Below are 10,191 nucleotides of genomic sequence, written 5' to 3'. Positions count from 1 at the left end.
AGGAACCGAAATCCGTTGGTCTTGCGTATCATCGGCAACGAAACCTCCAAAGCTCACGAGCCCCCAAATTATTAAAGTAATTCTATCGTTTTAAAATAAGCATTGCCCAATCAATTGAATGTGTGTCCAAAGCACAAAGTGATTTATTTTTAACAGATGTAAATAGTCAACAATTCAATACATTATTATATCATGATAAAGTACAGTACAGCACAGCCAATACCAAAAGATAAGTACATACCAAATGCAATCGCTTGCGCACGCTGCGCAATCACCGGACCCGATGGACAATATTCTGTATAGAATATTGTGTCAGAGTTGACTGAGGCCCCAGTGAGATGCAGCTAATATATATACAGTCAGTGTTTCATTGTGAACAATAGAGATGACGTAGATTGTTTCTATAGGTCCAGACGTTGGGTGGGTCCAGGCCAGACAGGTAATAGGTTGATTCAATCTAAGGAATCCAAAGGTGGGGGTCTTCTCTCCAGGGGGTCTGCTCCTTTTCATAGCCAGTATCATACAAAGGTTTTACTCTCTAATATCAATAACTAAAGTATGCAATGTGCGATCTCTTCGCCGACTGCACCGGACAGCTGCTGATGATTAGGGCTTCAATATGATATCAGGCATGACACCTTTCCTATTACCTAAACCTTTAATAACACTACAATGTACATATAATCAACATATATCTATATATATGTATATATATATAGACTAATAATAAACTGAATACTATCTGCTCCTGAATTACGGTGTAACAGAACCAATATGAAATTATATAAATAACTAACTGTTGTAAAGCGAGTGTGTGCGTGCGTATTTTACCGTGCGAACGCACCACGTCACGTAACACGTGGCGTACGCTTCGCAATACGCACGGCAAACCAATATTAAACCAATATACTTTCGTTCATCCAATTATACGACTTCAACAATACTGACATCAAAATTCCGACAGTGTAAATACCAACATGGAAAAAATACCTAATAGTGTAAATACCGACGTGGACAAAATCCCAACAGTCTAAAAACCTACATGGACAAAATACAGACATGGATAAAATACAGACAGTGAAATTGCCAACAATGAAATTGCTTTTAGTACTATATTTACCAGCATACCCATGACTGCTAGGGCATACTGGCACTTGAAAAAGCACTTGAGGACATTTTTTACCCTTTTTAATTAAATAATAACTTTATTTATCAAACACCAACACACATTTTTCACAAAGTAAAGACCGAAAAATTACAATTTATAAATTCGACAAGGACTGTGCAATTGCCCGAGCCAATACACAGAAAGACAAAAGAAGATTGAGCAACTTACACATACATTTATTTGGTGTGAAATATGCAGAAAATTGTAGGATAGTACCTCTAACAGATATATAAGAGTGTGAGGTTTTGTTGTTTGTTCCAAAATATTAGAAGGTGGGAGAGGTATTGTGAGTAGGAAGGGGGTGGAGTTGAGGCAATTGGAAGAATTGAGACCGAATATGGGATACCGACAATCCAATGGTGAAGGGATCGAAGATAATATTGTCCAACACTCAGAACAGGTTATAAGGAGAGGCAAGAAATATCTTGTGGATGAGCATTATGAGTGCGTGAATTTGAGAAATTATTATATATAAAAATTGCACCATATCTGGGAAAATTATGGGATTTATTATTCTAATTTTTTCCATTTACGCCAAGAACCAATTTTTATTTAGGAGTTGTTGTCTAGAGGGAGGATCTGGCTTTTTCCAGTTCTCGGCCCCCAAACATCTGGCTGCACTAAGGATTTGCACAGACAATTTCTCCACGTGCTTATCAAGAGCCTCCAAAGGAGAGCCCAGAAGGAAGGACCAGGGGCATTTAGAGATTTGAATCTGAGTGACCTCACTTAGTAAAGAAGCCACGTCTTTCCAGAACAGACCACTTTTTGGGCAGGACCACCAGATATTGTTGAAGGACCCCTGTTCACCACAGCCTCACCAACAAAGGTCAGATGTTGTTCCATATATCGTTTTCAGCCTACTCGGGACCAAATACCAACGAAAATAAATTTTATAAGCATTTTCGTCCACAAGGGAGGAAATAGAGGTTTTCGATATCCGTTCTCAAATTGTTGATCATGTGTCTTCATCTGGCGGCCTGCCCAAATCAGCCTCCCATTTAAGCTCATGAGCTGGGGTGTTGGTCTGTTTGGAGGTGACGAGGACTTTATACAGGTTAGAAATAATACCAATTTGAAGGGGGTCTTGATGCCCTTCTATTTTTTAACCTCAATTGGATTATTTTTGAGGTTTCTTTCATTTTCATCTGTTGGATTTTTTGGGCTTCTTTATTTTTTAACTTCACTTGGGATATTTTTTGGGCTCATTTTTCCCCTTTATATCCCTTTGAATATTTTGGGGGTTCTTTTTTTACTTCACTGACTTTGGATTGAAAGTTCACATTGAATTAAAGCTTACATTGGAGTAAAAGACGGGATCATAAAGAAGAAAGAAGAGCAGAGTTGGTAATTAAAAATGGTTATTTTTACATTTTTAATAGAATGTTGTGGTTTTAATGAGGAGTGTGTTTTATTTACATTTTACATTGGTGCACTACAGGACACAGTGGTCCCTGGGTGTCAGTGCATGCTGGCACTTGTGGTTCAACATGTGCCAGCATGCCCTGGCAGCCATGGGTATACTGTTGCTTATAGTACTACAAGCACCAGCATGCCCAAACTGTTCATGGCAGCCTGGGGTTGCTGGGACCTGTAGTTCCAATGTAAAATAGTGTTTAATTAATTTATTTTTTTTACACATTTATTAACCCACACCCACCGCCCAGGGGTGTGAGAAGAGCCCTAGTGAGGTCTGCATTGGCTGGATACCCCCCGGGAAATGGGCAACATTTTTTTGCAGATTCCAACTACCTAGGGAATCCAGCCCCAGTATTGGCCAGCTGGTTGCTACTATGGCAGGGGGACCCCCCTTGCTGCAGGTTCCCCTGCTATGGTACCACCAGCCCTGGTTAGCTGAGAATCGGGATATTCTTCAGACCAGCACTAGGCTCTCAGCACAAGGGTTAATATGACTGGTGAGGGGCGTTCGGTTTTGATTTACTTTCACTGCATTTTAATGCAGGTCGGTTTGACTGTTGGCATTTTCACTGTCGGTATTTAAACTGCCATGATTTTGGTGTCAGTATTATTTTCATTGGTATTGTCACAATCAGAAATTCGTACCCAAACCAGGAGGAATAATAGGTACTAAATAGAGGTATATATCCAGGTGTACAGCCAGTCCAAAGCTTCTTTGCACTGTACAGCAGCCATTTTCCCTTTATTGTGGCACAAAATCTCATTTCAAACAGCGTATAATGTATTTTGTGCATCTGGATTAACGTTTGTGTTACAAAATTCATTTGTAACAGAGATTTATTGGTGGCATACGAACCAGTTGCATGAATGTTTATGCTTAATTACGTAGGCAAAAGGACTAATTGACAAAGTCACTCCCTAATACTCTCCTTTTTATCTATACATTAATCTTTTGTGTTGCGTTCTACTATATTTGCTATATGATCTGTACTGTAGTCATAAAATATTCTAAATCTGATGAATTTGTAATTTAATTATTAATGTTATGTTTCATGTTGCTGTCACTGGTATTTTTTATGTATTTACCTGCTGACTTGATATCTTGAATTAACTCTATTTAATATTAATAGAAAACTGCTCTTTGATTAATCTCTGATGTTTTGCAAGGATGTTATCAGCGACAATAGTTGAATCAATAAAGACAAGTCCCAACTTGTTACAATTTTTTCCACGCTATTTATCTGCTAGACCTGTGGATCCCTAAGTTTGTCAGTTGGAGACACCCTTAAGGTCTCCATAATTTTTTCAAGGCACTCCTAAGCCAAAGTATTGACCATGTAGTCCCCCAACATGCTTACCACCGGCCCTGGTCGCTGCACCTCTTTGAAAATGGCGTGGCACTCAGTTTGGAAACAACTATGCTAGACCATTTATATGTATGTAATGTTCTCTTTGTGCTACTCTTGATTGCTTCTTTTGTGAGAATGTCAACTATTCTGCTTTGCTAGTTAAAGAAACATTAGAATTACTTTAGGTACAGGCTTGATATGTGTATGTACTGCTACACTGACAAACCAAAAAGTAGGTTTGATTGGTACAGTAAATACTCTTCATGTAATGCTTTTTTTTAGGCAGTTGTTTTGAATTTCATAATGATTTTGGAAGGGGTAGTGCAAAAACAATCCCAGTAAGCTTGCTCTTTAAATGATAATTAACACCATATAGACAAGTTCCTTTATTTCCTTTCAAAATATCTGCCAAGTTCTTTCTTTCCTAACATTGTATTAGTTTTGCATATTGGGAGAAGCAGAAGAAGCAATTTTCATTTTAGTACATAAGGGTATAGTCATAATTAAGAAATTGCAGATTTATGCCAGGAGACCTGTATTTCTTGTCATTAACTGGAATATAACATGCATAAACCATGAAAGAAAATGTTTACAGGAAAGAAAGTGGTTCAATTTAACATAATGTGGTAAATACATCTGATTTATTTTGATTGTGAGTAACCATGGTGACCTTAAAGGACAATTCAACTGAAATATTAATATACTCATCTATTAAACTTGTTCACTTTCAACCTGACTTTACAATAGATGTTGAATATGTGTAATATATGACAATCACACAGCAAAGTGAAAAAAAATCTTTTATTATAAAACACTCCCATTTTATTTATAACCTAAATCCATTGCTCTTCTTGCTCCCTGACTTTGAATCCTAAGGGTTGAAAAAACCCACAATTACGATGAAAGAACTTCTCCTTATAGGTGCCACGCAGCCTAAGCCTGTCATGCTAATCAATACAGGTCAGCTTCACTCTGCTTGGTCAGAGCACGGGAAAGCCACTTTGTTTAGTTAGTGGTTAGCCCTATGTGGCATCCCACCACTAATAGCAATGTAATAAAATGTGTCAATGGATTTCATGAAGAGGATGATGATGACTGACATATCAAGTATGCTGCCACATACATTATATAAGAGTAAGTGGAATAAGAAGTGTTGATGGAAATAAAATAAAAAGTTGTCTTCCATGTTCTCCGTGGTAGTGTCATTCCTGTGATTTGTGGCATTTAGGGTTTAGAGGTACGGCTCCCAGATTTTATTCAAGCCACGCACAAAAATTGGTTTGTATGTTCCACATCTTCAAAATTATTACAGGTCTGCAAGGCTAGCAAAATATTGGACTTTTGCCTCTCAGGGCATCATACCCAACTATGAACTTAGTTTGAGGTCAACATGGGCTGCCTGATTGCTTTCTTCTGGAGACTTTTCCCTATGTGCTTACAGTAATATACAGTAAGTGCATCAGTAGGAGATAATCGTCATATATAGAATGACAGAAAGTTTGTCTTTTATTTATGCTCCTCCGTATCAACACTTCATTTGGAAATACACTATATGGACAAAAGTATTTGACCAAAACTGTTAATTATTGAATTGAAGTGTTTCAATCAGACCTATTGCCAGAGGTGTATAAAATCAAGTACCTAGCCATGCAGTCTTTATTTGCAAACATTTGTATTGCAAGATGGGTAGTTCTGATGAGCTCAGTGACTTCAAGCATGGCATTGTGATAGGATGCCAACTTGTTATTACACGGTTCATGAAATTTCATTCTTGCTAGATATTCTATGGTCAACTATAAGTGATATTATTAGAAAGTGGAAGTGTTTACGAATAACAGCAACTCAGCCACGAAGCGGAAGACCAAGTAAAATCACAGAGCGGGGTCAACGATTGCTAAGGTGCATGGTGCATGAAAGTCACCAACACTCTGTTGATTCCATAGCTGAAGAGTTCCAAACTTCCACTGGCATTAATGCAAGCACAAAAACTGTGCGGCAGAACCTTAATGGCTGAGCAGCTGTATGCAAGTCTCAAGTCACTAAGATCAATGCCAACCGTTCAATGAAGAGCTGTAAAGCACATCGACACTGTACTGTTGGAGCAGTGGAAAAGTGTTCTGTGAAGTGACGAATCACGCTTCTCTGTTTTGCAGTCAGATGGGCGAGTCTGGGTTTGGCGGATGCTGGGAGAATGTTACCTGCCTGACTGCAATATGCCAACTGTTAAGTTTGGTGGAAGAGAGATAATGGTATGGGTCTGTTTTTTAGGGTTTGAGCTAGGCCCCTTATCTCAATTGAAGGGCAATATTAATGCTTCAGCATACTGTCATTTTGGACAATGCTATGATTCCAAATTTGTGACAACAGTTTGGGGAAGACCCTTTTCTATTCCAACATGACTGTGCCCCACTGCACAGAGCAAGGACTATAAACACATGGTTTGATGAGTTTGGTGTGGAAGAACTTAACTGGTCCGCACAGAGCCCTGACCTCACCCCCATCGAACACCTTTGGGATGAACTGGAACGGAGATTGCAAGCCAGGACTTCTCGTCCAACATCAGTGCCTGACCTCATAAATGCTCTACAGAATGAAGGGGCACAAATTCCCATAGAAACACTCCAACACCTTATGGAAAGTCTTGCAAGAAGAGTGGAAGCTGTCCTCCATTTTGATCCATCCAGAGCTATTATAAATGCAGCAGCGTTGCCAAAGCTGCAGCTCCGACAATGCATTGGAGCAAATTGTTAAAGATCTTAACGCTAAATTCATAAATTATACTTGTTTCAGAGGAAGGCAAACAGATCTCCCACAGTTGGGACAGTTGCACATTTAGCCTTATGGGGGGCGTTATTCCTGAACCAAAATACTGATAATTAAACTGGATCAATCACCCCCATAATAATAATGAAAGAAAGACAGCCGTTCCAAATGTATAATTTGTACATTTGCCATGAGCACTTCATGTGGCAAAGAAATCCTAAGCATTCTTTATTGGTGACGATAGTTACGGACATTACAGTAGCATAGCTATTACAATGTACCATACACAACATCTATCTGTATTCAGTTTCATATGCTATTTTGCAGAACATTTCATCTAAGAATTTCTGTAGCACGTTGCAATCCTTCTCCATGTTAATAACCATACATACAATCAATATGATAACTCGCGCTCAGGTATTCTATCTCAGTACTCAATGATCTGTACCTAGGGAGCTGCTGATACCGAGTTCCCCAACTCAAAATCAACATATACAAATGTAATTGCAATGTTTTTGTTTATATTTATATGCTTGTTTCAATGCTCAATGCCCCCATTCTGATTCGCTAAGTGGACTACCTTCAGTTGGTGATTTTGCTGTAAAAGGATTTGTAATGGCCTGTGTTATTGGTTTATGTGTAATCATGTTAGACACACTCTGATGTGCCATACACACCGAATAAGTAAGGATACCATTAAGTGGAAATATCCTATTGAGTGACTGTTGTTGTAATTAACTATTACCTATCACTGAAGTATATCGAGAATAGATATGAATTAACAACTCTGCAAACTCATTTTTGTTACGGACTCACTGCAAATTGGAAATAATGTCTATATGAGCATGCCAATAAGGTATTAACACCATTGTTGCAATGTATGTGTTTAGATATCATGGCAGCTAAATGATCTGATTGTACTGTTTTAAGGATTTTACATTTTTCAATTGACATTTTTCAAATCTCGAATAAATTGTAAAATACACAAGTATTTGTTATTGCACTCAGCATTTTACTAGGTGATATTATCAGTACCGCAGGTGTAGCACTGATTACATTTGTATATGTTAATAACCATATATAGCTGACTGTTATCAGCAAATATGGACACTTTATTTCCTAGACCATCTACAGGATTTTAACTCGGATCCAGAATGTCAGGATCCAGTTCACTTGTTACTTAGGGGTATATGTATCAAATAGCGATGTTTGCAAATCGCTGATATCCGGCGACTTTGCATGGTAAATTTAAAACGGCAATAGCTTTAAAGGCAAAACTTGCCTTTAGCTATTACTGCTTAAAATTTACTATGCAAAGTCGCCAGATATCGTCGATTCGCAAAAATCGCTATTTGATACATTTACCCCTTAGTCTCAGACGGAGCATGCTCAGTACTGCATCTTCTGTCAAATTTCTTCTAATAGATTAAACATGCCCAGATCACATTGTACATCCTTGGTGAGAAGTTCTTTGTTCTGCCCTTTCAGCAACTGACCATGCTTACCTGCAATTTACAGGATATCTAAAGCCATTTTCAGCATCCAGAATTGACTTGGTTATGCTGTTAAGGTCCCAGGCAGAAAGATAGTGACCTACTTACACTGTTGATTTCATAACATATGGCCAGTTGTAGAAGAGAAGAACAGGGCACTTCTCACTCTGCATGTCCAAAGTGACATTTGAATTTTGAGAGGCAGTGTTGAGCATGCTACGCCTAACAGAATGTAGGGCTAACTCCCAAGTTAGCTGGATCTTGACACTATCCTTTGACCAGTTCTCTACCATATATACTTTCCCCCTAAACCTTGTATTTTCATCTTATGTACCAGACTGTTATGTTCAACAGTATTGAATGCTTTTGCAAACTCCAAATATGCCACATTAATTACACTACTAATATCCAGTTTGAACTTTAACCTGTGTTGAAAAGTAATCATATTTGTTAGGCATTAGGTCCTTCATGTAACAATATTGACAATATGCTATCAAGTTATATCCTAAAATGTTTCTCAGAATAGCATCTCACAGAATTCCTTCAAATAATTTACCCAAGACAGAAGCCAGGCGCACAGGTCTATAGTTTCCTGGTTCAAAACGTGTTCACTTTTTGAAATATTGGTACCACATCTGTTCTCCAAAAATCTTGAGGCACTGATCTGATGGAGTTAATAAATATAAGAAATAGTGGTCCATCAATTACCAAAACAAATTATTTTAACATATTTGAGAGGATGCCCTCTGGGAGAGAAGGTGCACTTTGTCCTGAATCCCAAACCATAAATATTGGGAGGTATGCTTAAGATGTAGCCTCAGTTACATAGTGATCTGCTGGTTTTAGTATGTGTATAGGCTTTTTGCTTATCCTTTTTCCAGTGCTCATACTGCTTTATTGTTTATTTTATATAGACTTCATTTTTGTTATGATAATTATTAATATTATGCTTTACATTCATTTTTTTCTGCTCTAGATATGATTCAATACAAGCAGAATAAATATATCTCATTCTTTCATAATGCATTTCAGATATTTTGTGTTTGAGAATGGCTAGGAAGAATAACATCCAATTTATGTTTTTCTAAAGAGATCTGAAGCATCACTTTTTCTACCAATTGATGTTTTCTTTTTTTGAATTTTATACAGCACAAATCTGAGTCACAAGCCTTGGGAAATTCTGGCTTAGCATGACACAGCAGGAAGAAGATTCTTGTTAATATCTCATTAAAACTCCAGGCAATTCAGCTCCATTTAATATGTAGAACAGGACCTGTTACATTCCTTTTGTTGAAAGAGAAAATTTGCTATGGGTGCAGTGAAACTCAGCTGGATAATATGATATGCTTTAAACACAACTATAACATAGTGTAGTTAAATATATGGCTGTTCTAAACATCAAGAGCTTCATTTCAAGGATTCCACTTCCAGCTTCTTGCAGGGAGCATAATTAGTCAACAGTAGAGTCGCTATTAACTTCTTTCCTGCATCTAGTGTTTATATTAGAGATGAGCGGGCTCGGATATCTGAAATCCGAGCCCACCCGAACATTGCCGATCCGAGTCGGATCCGAGACAGATCCGGGTATTGGCGCCAAATTCAAATGTGAAACTGAGGCTCTGACTCATAATCCCGTTGTCGGATCTCGCGATACTCGGATCCTATAAATTCCCCGCTAGTCGCCGCCATCTTCACTCGGGCATTGATCAGGGTAGAGGGAGGGTGTGTTAGGTGGTCCTCTGTCCTGGTAGATCTCGTGCTGTGCTGTTTAGTTCTGTGCTGTGCTGTTTAGTTCTGTGCTGTGCTGTGCTGTGCTGTGCTCTGCAGTATCAGTCCAGTGGTGCTGTGTGCTGTGCTCTGTCCTTCTGAGGTCAGTGGTGCTGCTGGGTCCAGTGCTGTGTCCTGTTCAGTCCAGTGGTACTGTGTCCTGTGCTCTGTGCTTCTAAGGGCATAGTTATTTCCCCAATATTCCCCTGTGTTTAAAAAATTAAAAAAAAGT

General features: G+C 38.4%; 1 long non-coding RNA gene across 1 annotated transcript in view; it reads right to left on the bottom strand.

The window, feature by feature from the left end:
* The window catches only part of LOC142160286 (uncharacterized), a 160,001-nt gene that overhangs the window by 60,457 nt on the left and 89,353 nt on the right, over positions 1-10,191 (bottom strand). The window lies entirely within an intron of this gene.

Source organism: Mixophyes fleayi, chromosome 6 (assembly GCF_038048845.1).
Source record: "Mixophyes fleayi isolate aMixFle1 chromosome 6, aMixFle1.hap1, whole genome shotgun sequence".
NCBI classification, from domain to species: Eukaryota; Metazoa; Chordata; class Amphibia; order Anura; family Limnodynastidae; genus Mixophyes; species Mixophyes fleayi.
The sequence above is the reverse complement of the archived record's forward strand: the minus strand, read 5'-3'. Positions and strand labels throughout refer to the sequence as shown.